At 49.8% G+C, this 14,418-nt stretch overlaps 1 protein-coding gene across 4 annotated transcripts in view; it reads right to left on the reverse strand.

Annotated features, from left to right (window-relative positions):
- Positions 1–2,162: 2,162 nt before the first annotated feature.
- Positions 2,163–14,418, reverse strand: part of FAM110A (family with sequence similarity 110 member A) — a 151,006-nt gene continuing 138,750 nt past the window's right edge. For 3 of the 4 annotated variants that reach the window (XR_009248910.1, XR_009248911.1, XR_009248913.1), the window contains one exon: positions 8,545–8,739. The gene's annotated coding sequence lies outside the window, so the exon portion shown is untranslated. Of the gene's footprint in view, positions 2,374–8,544; positions 8,740–14,418 lie in introns of those variants that run through there. The other variant, XR_009248912.1, reaches the window with a different exon arrangement.

A 14,418-nucleotide genomic window follows, 5' to 3' on the forward strand; every position in this document is an offset into this window, starting at 1 on the left:
GCTACACAGGAACCTAGTCTGAGAACAATAGCCCAAGAGAAAGGCCAAGGAGCATCTAACGAACCTGACATCTGTGCAACAGGTTCTGTTGACTAGCACAGAGGTCAAGCAGTAGAGAACATGTTAGCCCCCAACTGGAAAGGACAGGAGAAGAATGGGTGAAGAGGGGTGAATTCATACGTGGAAGGGAGGATTCCCTGGGAAGGGGCACCAGGGCAGCTTTCAGGGGACTAGGACTGTTTTCTTGACCCACGTGAGAGTTAGTTTGTGAGAATGCATCAGGCTGTACCTTGCTGGGTGCATTTTTCTCTCTGTGTGCTTCTCTACGTACATAGGTGTGTCAGGGAGGGGAGATTTTACATGTACAAATGCGCTGTAAATCCAGAGCTATGTGGGGGGAAAATAAGAGTTTAGAGAGGAATTTGGCGGAAGCTAACAGAATTACATACGCAGTTGCCCTTCGACACAGGAATCTTTCCTTCCTACGAATCTGTCCTGAATATACGTAATACATGTACAAAGTTATTCACCGAAGCTTCATTTGTACGAACAAAAAGATGGGAAAAACCCAAATGAATAAAGCTGTGGCACAGTTATTTCTGCATATCAAACTACCCCCAATCTCAGTGACAGAAAAACGACAGCCATGGACTTCACGGCTGGCTGGACCATCCACCCGGGCCCTTTCCATATGGCTCGGGCTTCCTCACAACATGGCGGCTGGATTCCGAGAGGAAGCATCCTGACGGCAAGCATTCCAAACAGGACCAGGAATACGATTTGCAGGGTGCAGTGCAAAATGAAAACGTGGAGCCCTCGCTCAAAAATTAGGAAAATGTAGGGGCACCTGGGTGGCTCAGTCGGTTGAGCGTCCGACTTTGGCTCAGGTCATGATCTCACAGCTCATGAGTTCGAGCCCCGCGTCGGGCTCTGTGCTGACAGCTCAGAGCCTGGAGCCTGCTTCTGCTTCTGTGTCTCCCTCTCTCTCTGCCCCTAACCCACTCACATTCTGTCTCTGTCTCTCTCGAAAATAAATAAACATTTAAAAAAATTTAAAAAAAAATTAGGAAAATGTACTTCTTCCTTTCTCCTACGGTCTCTCTCTCAACATGCAGTGGTGTGTTTATTCACTACTTAATGTTGTTCTAAAACATTTTTTTAATTTAAGTTATTAGCATGAAATTTACCCTTCACCTTTATGTTGTACGATGACGGTTTTGAATGCAAATGTGACAGCATCGAACCCCTGTGTGGAATCACTGAAATGACAGCATTGGTATTTCAGAGCATATGTGTGTGTGTATTTCATTCTCCCTGGGACAGTGGAAGAGCTGCACGAAACCAATGAATCACTTGTATGTCACGCCTTACGTGCACACCTTCTACTAACACTGTCTACCTGCTGCTCATCATGAGTAAGGAAACACTGAAAGGAAAGGGAAGTATCGCGTTCCCTGTCTTCTTTCCTTCTAGGTCACCGTTCTTAGTGCAAGGGGTTGGCTAATACAGGGCAGTAACATGGATAAGAAAGGATATGATCCGGTTCTGGGTCATCTGAGTTTTCCTGGAACACCAGTGCCCTTTTTTTGGTTACAAAGGCACTTCTGATTGGAACAGAAAGCATGGTCTTTCAGGCTGTACCCCTATTTGCTCAGTCACGGCCATCACATGCTTACCTTGTACCCACTTTGAGTCCCACTGAATGTCCACGTAATGTGAGTTCACCGGAATTCTATGCTCACAGGGCACTGTGAACACTATATGTGAACGGTGGACACTCTTATTCCGTGTGTCTCTTCTGCTCACATGCAGACACTGTCCCATTGGACTTCACGTCCAACACACAAGTTCAAAGATAAAACTAAGAATTTCAAAATGTGACGGCAGAGCATTAAAACAATTAAAACATTTTAATTTCAATTTAAAAACAGGGGCGCCTGGGTGGCTCAGTTGGTTAAGCGTCTGACGTTGGCTTGGGTCATGATCTCGCAGGTTGGTGAGTTTGAGCCCCGAATTGGGCTCTCTGCTGTCAGTCTCAGAGCCGGCTTGGGATCCTCTGTCTCCCTCGCTCTCTGCCCCTCCCCCACTCACATTCTCTCTCTGCATCTCTCTCTCCCTCTCTCCCTCTCTCTCAACACATTGCAAAAAAGTCACAGACAAACAAGAGCTTCCAGAGCCCCTGCTCTGAGACAACACCGTCCTCTAAATTACACGTGTGGAAACATTTATGGGTGATGTATTTACGGGTGATGTATATGCTCATTACCTTGACCGTGGTGGTGGCTTCGCGGGTGCACACATATGTTAAAACTTATCAGATGGCTCCCTTTAAATACGTACAGTTTATCCCATGTCAATTTTACTCCGATAAAGCTGTTTAAAAAAAAAAAAAAAACAAGAGATTTACTAAATTAGACATTAGAAACAAGGTATTGCTTTCTCTTCATGCCCAAATCTCCTCAAACACAGGGTCCACCGGACATAGAGGCTACTGCTTAGAATTGAGAAAAGACAATATTTTTTTTTTTGAGAAAAGACAATATTTAGTTCTGACAGTATCAGCACCTAATTGTCCCTGTTTGTTAAATGAGAAAATGAGATGAAGTGACTTGCTGTGATTTTTTCCACTCAGCCCCAGCTCCCTATAAAGCACCTTACGAAGCTGTAACAACAGATCCGCTGGGGCACAGACATGCGGATCAACCAATAATGACCACAAATAATCCATGTGATACGCGTGTATTGTTTTTACTGATGTCACTTAACCTCGGGGAGGAAAACAACTATCCAGAGTTGCTGTCAAGGGGACTCTTCTGAGGGACCCCTGTCCCAGGGGCCATGGGGTAGGAAGAACCTTCGGCTCTCTGACTGGGATGGCCCACATCCCAGTGGCCCTTCTGGAGCCTCACTCCCTTCAGGCTACAGACCCCAGGTGGCAGGCCTTCCTAGGTTCCTGTGATATTGTGACTTATAATAAGAAACATATCAGTTTGGGGGTGCCTGGGTGGCTCAGTCAGTTAAGCATCCGACTCTTGACTTCAGCTCAGGTCATGATCTCGAGGTTTGTGAGTTCGAGCCCCGCATCGGGCTCTGGGCTGACAGTGTGGAGCCTGCTTGGGATTCTGTCTCCCTCTCTCTCTGCCCCACCCCCGCTCTCGCTCACTCTCTCTCTCTCTCTCAGAATATAGAAGCTTTTAAAAAAAGAAAGAAAGAAAGAAACATATAAATTTGGTCTTCATCCCCATTTCTGGCACACAGCTCCTAAATGGTTGGAACTTCCGGGGATAGCGGACAGCATATCTTTTGCTATATTTGCTCTTTTGTCATTGGTTCCTGAAAATGCTTCCCAGCCACGAAGGTGAAAGGAATTTCTTTTTACTCACAAGAGTGTGTGTTAACGAGGTGACTTTTGGAAAGCCCCTGAGGCTGAGGGCTGGTTGCCAGGGGAACGAACCTGATCTGGCTTTCAGCCCCACCCCTCCGCCAGCCCAGGGCAACGGGGATGAGCTGGAGATTGAATCCTGGGCCGGTGGCCAATGATTTCATCAATCGTGCTTATGTAATGCAGCCACCATAGAACCCCCAAAGGACAGGGTTCGGAGAGCTCTGGGCGGTGAGTAGAACATCCCGGGGAACGTGGAAGCTGGGCGCCCTTCCCACACACCCTACCCCACGCATCTCTTCACGTTCCTGAGTTGTATCCCTTTATGATAAATAGGTAATCTAGTAAGTGAACTGTTTCCCTGAGCTCTGCGAGCTGCTCCGGCAAATTAGTCAAACCCGGGGAGGGAGTCTCAGGAATCTCTACTTTACAGCTGGTCGTCAGAAGCACAGGGAACAACCCGAACTTGAAACTGGCCTCTGAAGTGAAGGGAGTCCATCCTGAGTATCAGAATGGAGGGCAGCTGTGGGACACCCAGCTGGTGTCGCTGAACTCCTCGTTGCCTGGAAAACTGGCAGGTCTGGGGTCAGGAGGGAAGTGGTGTTGCAGTGGGGTGTTGAGAGCCCGGGGCCCCACACGTGAGCGTGGCTTTCCTTTGTCCACAGCATCCCCAGCCCGGCAGCCGGGCCCCGGGACTGGGGTCTCTGGTATTCCCAGTCCCAAGGCCCCAGGGGAAGGGCTCACTGTGGGACCTGCTTCGGGCCTGAGCTCTGGGGCTGTGCTTACCCTCCTACCCACCTTCACCTGCTGCCTGCTGCCTGGCCCCTCAGCCCTCCCCCAGCCCAGCCCTTCAGCCCCCAGGGCCCAAAGGGGAGGAGGATGCAGTTAATCAAAGTGATCCCAGAATTCACACAGAAGGCCCAGAGCGGACAAATATTTGTGGTTCCTTTTCTACGCATAATAAGCATTACATACACACCCACAGAGAAACAGAGAGCCATATACCCACGCGTCTGACGCCTGCCTGCCTCGGGATAGTCACATACATATGCATAATACAGACAACCAGCCCACAGCAGCCCAGAGGCTGTGAGAACAGCAGGCAGATTTAATAATGCACAACCACTCGACACCCGTGGGACCCCGGGCAATCTACACACCTCTGTGCCTCCTGTCCCCTCTGTTAACAAGCTGGTGATCCGACCTGCCTGCGAGGTCACAGGAGGAGTAACTGGAGGCACAGGGCTCTTCACGCGAGCTGTGCCATGGATCCATTTAGCATCTAGTGAGATCATGGAGCCCTTCTCAGAATGCTGTTTTCGACTGCTTGAAATCAAATACATTGAATTATGAAGGGAACAAATTATATTAATGAAAATCGTGGTCCTCGAAATAGTTTGAAAGAACACCGTTGTGATACAGTACTATACGCGCTCTAGCCGTCTCAAGATCTTCTAAATACTGTAACTGCGAGGTAATGATGAGTGCTAATGATATTTTGAGATATCCATAACTACTGTGGTAGGGTAAGAAAGTAGCTATGATTTCTAATGGTGGCCAAGTTTCAGGCACTGCCGACACTCCCGTGGCTGGTGTCCCACGTTCAAAGTTGAAGGAGGTGCTGAATTGAATTACAGGTGGATAAAGATGAATCTCATTCGTGGACCCCAGTATGACCCCAGGTTAAGAATCCTTGAATTAAGGGGCACCTGGGTGGCTCAGTAGGTTGAGCGTTGGACTTCAGCTCAGGTCATGACCTTGCAGTTTGTGAGTTCCAGCCCCGCGTCGGGCTCTGTGCTGACAGCTCAGAACCTGGGGCCTGCTTTGGATTCTGTGTCTCCCTCTCTCTCTCTGCTCCTCCCCCACTCGCACTCTGTCTCTGTCTCTCTCTCAAAAATAAATAAAACATTTAAACATTAAAAAAAAAAAAAAGAGGGGAGCCTGGGTGGCTCAGTCGGTTAAGCGTCCGACTTCGGCTCGGGTCATGATCTCACGGTCCATGAGTTCGAGCCCCGCGTCAGGCTCTGTGCTGACAGCTCAGAGCCTGGAGCCTGTTTCAGATTCTGTGTCTCCCTCTCTCTGACCCTCCCCCGTTCATGCTCTGTCTCTCTCTGTCTCAAAAATAAATAAACGTTAAAAAAAAATTATAAATAAATAAATAAAAGAATCCTTGAGTTAAGACATATAAAATGCTTGGAACAGCATCTGATACATAGCAAGTGATGGATAACTATTATTATTACTACATCTCATTAGTAATATAATCCGTTTAGGTATAATTAATACCATAACTATCTGAGATTAAGATACTGTTAACAGAATATGAGAAAGGAAAGGCTTCTGGGAGAAGAAAAGTACCTACAGATGCCTGCCCGATTTGAGCAGGAATGAGCTCGTTGTTCCAACTTGAGTCATCTCTGGAGATCTTTAGGGAGAAGGAATCCTACCCGCGTTGATTTCCACCGAAAGAGAGGGAGCAGCCCTGACATCCGGGAGCTGGCTTGGATGTGATCAGATGAACCTGATACTCATAGATAACAGCTGATGTCTTGTGGAACAGAAACAAGAACCAGAAACAAGAACAAACAAACAAAAAGAAACAGACAAAAAAAAAAAAAAAAAGGCAAAACAGGAAGAGTCAAGACAAAAAGCAAGACCGCTCTGTAATCATGTCTGAACAAAGACAAAACGCGAACATTCCTAAGCCACCAAAATGACCGCACGTCCCCCTACCCTGACGGACACAGTGACTGCAGCCTCTGGAGAACTCACAGCGATAGCCTCGCCCCGGTCTGCCTTCTGCACGGGGAAGGTTAATCAAGAGCCCAACTGTGGGAATATTCCCATTCCCTGAAGCGTGCACCCTAGAGAAAACCTACTTCCTTACACTCTCCTCAAGATCTCCTAGCACAAGCCTAGATCCTATAATAAGCCTCTTTCAACAAACACCCTCTTACCGAGATGCCTCAGAGTTCCCCAGCCGGTCGTGCGTTCTCTCTCGCTGCAATGAGTAATCAGCTCAACTTGTCTGACTCCAGGCGTGCCCCTGGTGGTCTTAGGCTGGAGGACATGGACAGAAAATGACTCGTTTGTATACACTCATAAGGACTCTCAGCTCCTTAAGCTTATAGTTCTCAAACAACTAAAAATGGAAACAACACTACAAATTAAATACTAACATGCGGGGCGCCTGGGTGGCGCAGTCGGTTAAGCGTCCGACTTCAGCCAGGTCACGATCTCGCGGTCCGTGAGTTCGAGCCCCGCGTCAGGCTCTGGGCTGATGGCTCAGAGCCTGGAGCCTGTTTCCGCTTCTGTGCCTCCCTCTCTCTCTGCCCCTCCCCCGTTCATGCTCTGTCTCTCTCTGTCCCAAAAATAAATAAAAAACGTTGAAAAAAAAAAATTTTTAAATACTAACATGCTACAAAACTAATAATAACAATTGTCATTATTGGGACACCTGGGTGGCTCAGTCAGTTAAGCGTCCGACTTCGGCTCAGGTCATGAGCTCATGGTTCATGGATTCGAGCCCCGCATCAGGCTCTGCTGATGAGTGTGGAGCCTCCTTGGGATTCTCTCTCTTTCCCTCTTTCTCTGCCCCTCCCCCACTTGTGCTTTCTCTCTCAAAAATAAGCTTTAATAATAATAATTATTATTATCATCATCATTAATCCACCCAGGCAGTTATATGTACTGACCCTGCCTCCCTCATTCCATGTTCACCACCTCCCGTGAAATAAATTCCAAGTTTGTTTAGGATTAGGTTTGACTTCATGTAACTTACAAAAGAAAGTGGCTCATGCAAATCCTCCACGATGTGCTGGCTTAGACTAACCGGGGATCTGCTCATGACTCCGTGGGTTGGCAGTCCGGACTGGGCTCCGAGAGAACGGCTTGTGTCTGAGTTTGTCTTTCGTCTGAAATCAGCTATGGCGGGAGGCCTCACTGCCATGGCCGCTGGCTGGCCATAGGCAAGGGGAGTGGAGATACCTGGGCTGGGCACCCTCTCCGCAGGCTGGCCGGGCTGCTCTCACAGCGGACTCAGAGTCCCTGGCACAGCAAGCCCCATGCACAAGGCCTTGTCAAGCTTTGGTCTCTTGCCATTGACCAAAGCGAGTCACAGGGCTCAGCCCAGATTCCAGGGATGGAGAAGGGCACTCAGGTCCCTATGAGGGAAAATCTGCAGAATCACACTGCAAAGGGGTGAATGTGCAGGAATGGGAATCTTGTGAGATCATTGCTGCAAAATACCCACCTCAGTTTGGCTTTTTTTCTCAAGTCAGAAAGTCTGGGGACTCAACTGAAAAAAACCCAATGGCCAACGTTGGAACAATTTGAACGAGAACGTAAAGTTGTATTGGATTATAACCCAAAGAATAAAATAAATATTCCTGGGTCCATATTGGAATATGGATATATTCAAGTATGATATTTATCAAATCAAACGTATCAAATGATTGAGTAAATAAGTTGATAGATGATTGATAGGTAGATAGATAGAAGAAATAAGTCTCTCGCGTAGAAGAATTCCAAGTAATTTATGTGACATACTCCACCCTTAGGGAAGGGAAAACAACTCCCCACGCCTTAAATGTGGGCTGCATATAGTGGCCTTATTCCAAAGAGTGCAGCATGGAAAGAAATAAAGAGTCACTTTACAGTAGGGACTCTGACAGCGATCAAAGTTCATATCCATACTGATAAGTCGTGTTGGCAGTATATGCCCTTGTGAGAATGTGAGACCAGCCACAAACACAACACCCCAAACACAACACCCCAGTCTAATCATAAGAAAATCTTCAGATTCCGAAAATCTTCAGATAATCCGGTACAACATACCTGACCAGTACTCCTCAAAACAGTCAGGGTCATCAAAAAAAAAAAAAAAAGTCCGAGAAACGGTCTCAGCCAAGAGAAGCCTAAGAAAACACAACTGCTACTAAATGTAATGTGGTATCTTGGATGGGATCCTAAAATGGAAATGGGACATTTAGGAAAAACGGGGGAAATCTGAATGAAGTATGGATTTTTTTTTTAGTTAATAATAACATAATAGTATTGTGACAAGTGTAGTATGCCAATATATCAATAATAGGAGAAACTGGGTATGAGATATATAGACACTCTGTACTATCTTTGCAATGATTCTGTAAATCAAAAACTACTGTAATAAAATTAAAATTTTATTGGGGGGGGAAGAAGTCTAAAGATCAATCCATGCCAGGCCTGGTGCAATTTTTATGGTATTATCAACATCTCGTGTTCCCTCTAGTTTCGTGTTGCTTCATTCTCACCGTGTGGCTTCCTCCTCAAGGTCAATTCTTGATCCAAAATGGCTGCGGGGGCTCCAGCCGTGATGCCTGAGTCCCATGTAGGAAGAAGGAGAAGAAAGGGCAAATTGGCTTTCATCCCAGCTGCATCAATGTCTTCCACAGATATTTCCCAGAAATCTCACCTATCAACCTCTACGCATCGGCCACCAGTAGCCGCAAGAGAGCCTGAGAATGTAGTCTTCTAGCTGGGTACATTGCCAACAGAAGAAAATCAGGGTTTGGTCAACAGAGAAAGAAGAGAGAAGGGAATTCCACAGGCAACTGGCAGCCTTTCAGGTGCTACTAGAATTCCATTTTAGAGATCAGAGAAACTGAACCTCAGAGAGGTTGTGTGACTTGCCCAGGGTCCGAGGACCGGGCAAGGAGGAAGACAGATTTGACCTCGGAGGCCGAAACTCGAACCTGAACTGCCACCAGCAGTGTGAATGTGGGACACTGAAGCGTGCTGCCATTTCTGTGGGTTTGTCTCGCGCTTCTGCCCAGCTCCACGTGCTAATAACGACATTCCTCTCCTACCGCTTGGCTCTCTTTCACCTCCAGCGAAACTTCCTCCCCACCCTCTACCTCTGCACCACCTGGCCTTCGTTCAGCAGGGATTCGTCTTTCCATATCGAAGCCACCTCTGCCCCTTCACTTCTCATCACTCAGGGCTGGTGACGGTGGTAGAGCCCAGGGGTCAAGATCACGGGCTCTGGAGTCAGCCTGGGTTCAAATCTTGGCTGCACCCCTTGCTCGCTGTCGACCTTGTTGCAAGTTACGTAACGCCTCTGTGCCTCAACTTCCTGACCTGTGAAATGGGGATGATAATCTTTTGGATGGTTGTGAGGGTTAAATGTATACTACGTGAAAAGCGCAAAGCACAGTGCCTGGTCCCCAGATAGTTCTCAGTCAATGTTACTCCTTGGTGCCCGTGTGATCCCAAGCCCAAATACAATCTCAGGTAGGGCTCACCTGTGGTCATGCAGATGATTCGTGATATGCTTGAGTAACTTTTTTTTAGGGTTATCACCAAAATGAAATCGAACACTTTAAAAATCCTTATGGAGAGCTCATGAACCACAATCCCCATATGTCCCCATATATCAGCTTGGAAAACACTGACTTAGAGCAAAAGGCACAGGCATTTCAAATCTGGCTCAGACTCGTTCTGCCATGAACTTATAATGCGACCTCAGACAAGCACCTGTCACTCTCCGGAATCCGTGTGCTCAGCCCCCGAACGGGACACTGAGGCTGTTGCAGAGCCCGATATGGCAGCCCAGAACAGCTAATTGTTGTGAAAGGAGTTTGTGACCTGTGACTTGCTGGCGGGCCTGAGGTTCGTCCAGGGGAGACAGGTTCTGCCACTAATTACCCACAAGCTTCCTACTCTAGAAACTGCTCCCCCTCAGGGCCGGGATTTGGGGGACTCAGGAGCTCTCCAGGGTCTGTCCTAAACCTGCTGTGTGGCTTTAAGTAAAGCCCTTCCTCTCTCGGGTCCTCAGTTTCCCCATCTGCTCATTGAGGTCCCCCCTGCTTCCATGAACCACACAGGGAAGCTAAGTGATTTACCTGAGTGCAGAGACTCTGATTCCAGTGCTCTTGCTGCAAAGAAGCACCCCAAAGGTGCCTGCACGGACCAGAGGGGTCACTGCTCCATCCCACAGTCTGCCCTCAACACCCGACAATGCTCTGTCCCCCCCGGCCCCCAGTCACCACCTTGGCCCAGAGGAACTGGGTGATAAACACCAGAAAGTGACTAACCAAGAAGCCTGGCAGTGGATTTATGGGAAGGGATCCCCAGGATGGGGGAAGAACAAACCCCCAGAATTCCTCAGGGATCTGTTAGGGGGCGCAGAGGCGGAGCCTGTGACTGTCCTCTCTGGGGTACCGGCCAGCGACGACCCATCTCCAACCACCCTCTGTCTGTATGCCCTCCATTCAAGTTTCAAATTCCCAGGAGAGACTCTGGCCTGGCCAGCCCGCAGTCAGGTGGCTGTTACTGCCAGCGAGTCGGTGACACGCAGAGGACAGCAGGCATAATCCAGACATGGCCCATGGGGACATGTAGTGATGTCCACCCCCGTGTGTGCCTATGAGACACAGGCCCACCTCCGGCACCTGCACAAAACTCGAGAAAAACAGGAGGTGGTTCCCAGAACTGGAAACAGAAACAAATGCATTGTCTTGCTTCCCAAAACCTGTCTGTGGGTTCAGCGTTTACAAGCACGGTGATACCTGGGGCCTGGTTTTAGATGGGAACGGGGCCAGAGAGTTGCAAAGAACTAGTTTTGTGTCACCAGGAATGCAGGCAGGCCTGGCCCCACGCACACATGTGCGTCTGCAAGGAAACTAAACTTCCCTCACCGGGGAGGCTCTGCCCCGTTGCCCCTTCCGGCAGGCATGTTAACGATGTTAATGGTGATGACGATAAAACCAGCTGACCGTCTTTGGAGCGATGGCAAGAATTACTAATAGCTCCATTTCGCAGGTGAGAAAACTGGGGCCCAGAGGACTTAAGTGACTTATTCAAGGTCACACAGCTCAGGAGAAGCAGAGCATGAATTTGAACCCTAAAATGGACAACGGTTAGAGTTACAAACGTCCCCGGAACACATCTGGGGCACAAGGTCATTTAGCAGATGGGGAAAACCAACGCCCATAAGAAGGCGGAGCTGGGGCACACGGACTGGTGCGTTTACGGTGCTCCCACCAAGGTTCAGGTACCTTAGCTCACCGACCATCTGGAGGAGAGCATTCCTGCTCCCACTTCCCAGATTGGACCCGCAGCTCAGCCAGAGCCCTACAGCTGGTGAGCAGCAGGGCTGGGATCCTTACCGCAGCCCCTCCGACCTAAGCCTGTGCTTTGTCCTTCTCCTCTGGGTTCCCGGATTTGGGCCCGGCTCCTGCGCCCTTGGGGCAAGGGCTCTACCTCCTGACCCCCTGGCTTGGCCCAGCAGGGAGCCTGCCTCAGCTTGCTGCTCAGGGCTGAGGGTATTCAGTGGGTGGCCAGAAGCCGGCTCGCTGGGGGGCCGGTGCCCTGGCGGGGGTGGTGTTGGCAGAGGGGCTAATATTGCAGCCTCCCGGGAGAAGAGACTGGGCCTGACGGGGCCTCTAAGGCCGGGGCAGTTTCTGCCTGACGGTTTCTCCCTGCAAGAGCCAGCGTTCAAGTCCTATCTGCTCTCTTGGCCTCAGCTTCCCCATCCGTACATGGGGAGGTTGGACTCAATGGCTGCAAAGGACCCTCTAAGCTCTGACACTGTAGGTTCCTAGGATGCTTGCATTAGTCATCTACTGCTGAGTAAACATTATCACAAACTTAGTGACTGAAAACCACAAGCTTATGGTTTCTGTAGATCGGAAGTCCGGGCACGGCAGGGTCTCTCTCTGCTCAGGGTCTCTCCAGGCTGAAATCCAGCTGTGAGCTGGGCTATGTGCCTTTGTGAAAGCTCAGAGTCATTCAGGTGGCCCTCGTCATTCAGGTCCTGTGGTCACCGGTCTGAGGTGCACATTTTCTTGCTGGCTGTTGGCTGGGGGCGGGGTGGGGGCGGGGCGGGGTGAGGGGGGTCACTCTCAGCTCTTAGAGGCCGCCGCGGATTCTATCACCCTTCATGTCCTTTTTCACTGGCCTCCCACATCCAATACTTGCCCCGTTGTCTCCACCTTCGGAGCAGATCCAGGACCTGACACTCCTCACCTTCTGCCACCTCTAGCCCCAGACCTGGACTGTCGCAGTAGCCTCCTCACTGGCCTCCCTGCTTCCTCCCCGGCTGCCCTGGAGCCCATTCTCCTCTTGGCAGCCCGGGACAGAGAAGGATGTCAAAATACAAGTCTGATCCTGTCCCACCTCTGCTCAGAAACGTCTCAGGGGTTCTCAGAGTAAAAGCCAGAGTCCTCACCAAGACCTACAGGCCCTACACCATCCAGCCCTGTTATACGCTGACCCCAGCTCCTAGCCCTCTCCCCCTCACTCACTCCACTCCCACCACCTTGGCCTCCATGCTTTTCCTCCAACACACGGGTACACCCCCTGCCCAGTTCCTCTGCCTCCAACTGTCTCACCACAGACATCCGTGAGGCTCCCCTTGCTTCCCTCCAGTCTCTGCTGAAATGTTTCCCTGACCACACTATTTCAAAGCACGATCCCTGCTTTTAATAAAATCAAATATGCACTTACCACTAGGCCCAGCAACCCTGCTCCTGGGCATTTACCCAAGAGAAATGACAAGATAAGTACACACATAGAGCTGTACAGGGCTGTTCAGCAGCTTTGCTTGTAATGGCCAAAAAGCAGAAACAATGCAGATGTCCGTCGATTGGCTGGATGAATAAATGAAATATGGGACATCTATACCACGGACTACTCAGCAATAAAAAGTAGACGACATGCAATAACACGGCTGAATCGCAAATGTATGGTTACGTTGAGCGAAATAAGCCAGATTCGATGTGTATGAACTGCGGAAAAGACAAACCGAATCCTTCCTAGTCAAGGAAAACTGACCAGCAGCTTCCTAGATGGGGAGTGGGGTGCGAGTCAGGACTGACTGCAGAGGGGCAGGAGGGAACTTTCGGGGATGACAGAAGTCTTCTAGAACTTCTCTGTAATGGTGGACATACAGACATATCCAACTGTCGAAATTCACCAAACCATATAACTAAAATGGGTCAACGCTGTTGTATGTCAGTTATACCTCAGTACAAAAGGGCAAAAACCTAGAGTTCCCCCCCTCCCCCGCCACCTTCCTTCCCGGCTTCATTTTCCCGAGAACATTTCCACCCTGGCATGCGTTGGCTATCTCTCCCTTAGACTGTGAAGTCCACAAGAGTGGGAACTTGGGGTTTCTTTCTCTGCTCTGTCTTCAGTACCTTGAAGATTATTTGGCATATCATAAGTGCTTAATAAATACTGGATGGATGGATGGATGGATGGATGGATGGATGGATGGATGGACAGATGGACAGGTAGACGGGTGGATGGGTGGATGGGTGGGTGGATGGACGGATGGACGGGTGGACGGGTGGACGGGTGGCTGGGTGGGTGGATGGACGGATGGATGGATGAATGGATGGATGGGTGGATGGATGGGCGGGTGGATGGACGGATGGATGGATGGATGGATGGGTGGGTGGATGGACGGATGGACGGGTGGACGGGTAGATGGGTGGATGGGTGGGTGGATGGACAGATGGACAGGTAGACGGGTGGATGGGTGGATGGGTGGGTGGATGGATGGATGGATGGGTGGACGGGTGGACGGGTGGACGGGTGGACGGATGGACAGATGGACGGATGGATGGATGGATGAGTTTAGTCCCTGAAGGCCTAGAGCCAGTAGATGAGGATGGCTGTTGGAAGTGCCCACACACCCACCTGGAGGTTGCCAAACAAACACCAGACCAGCAAGGCCTATGAGATGGTGGTTAGTGTCATCATCCCATTCGGGGCTGCATCATCACTCAGGCATGTGGACAACGCCGTCCCGGGGCTGTGTCATACCCACCACCAACCCTGGCAGGCAGCCCAGACCGGAACCTGATACCCATTGGCTGGGGTTTCCCGTGGGTGCTGTGCGTGTGGAAACCAAAATATTACCGTAGAGGGTGGAGCCACAAAACTGAGCTGGGCAAAGCCCAGAATGCGGCCTGTGGTTGCTCTAGGGGGGTGGGTAGCGACTGGACCTGCAGGTCTGATGTCTGTCTGTTTCAGGTTTCTTGTTTCTGCTT

Source organism: Neofelis nebulosa, chromosome 9 (genome assembly GCF_028018385.1).
Source record: "Neofelis nebulosa isolate mNeoNeb1 chromosome 9, mNeoNeb1.pri, whole genome shotgun sequence".
Lineage (NCBI taxonomy): Eukaryota > Metazoa > Chordata > Mammalia > Carnivora > Felidae > Neofelis > Neofelis nebulosa.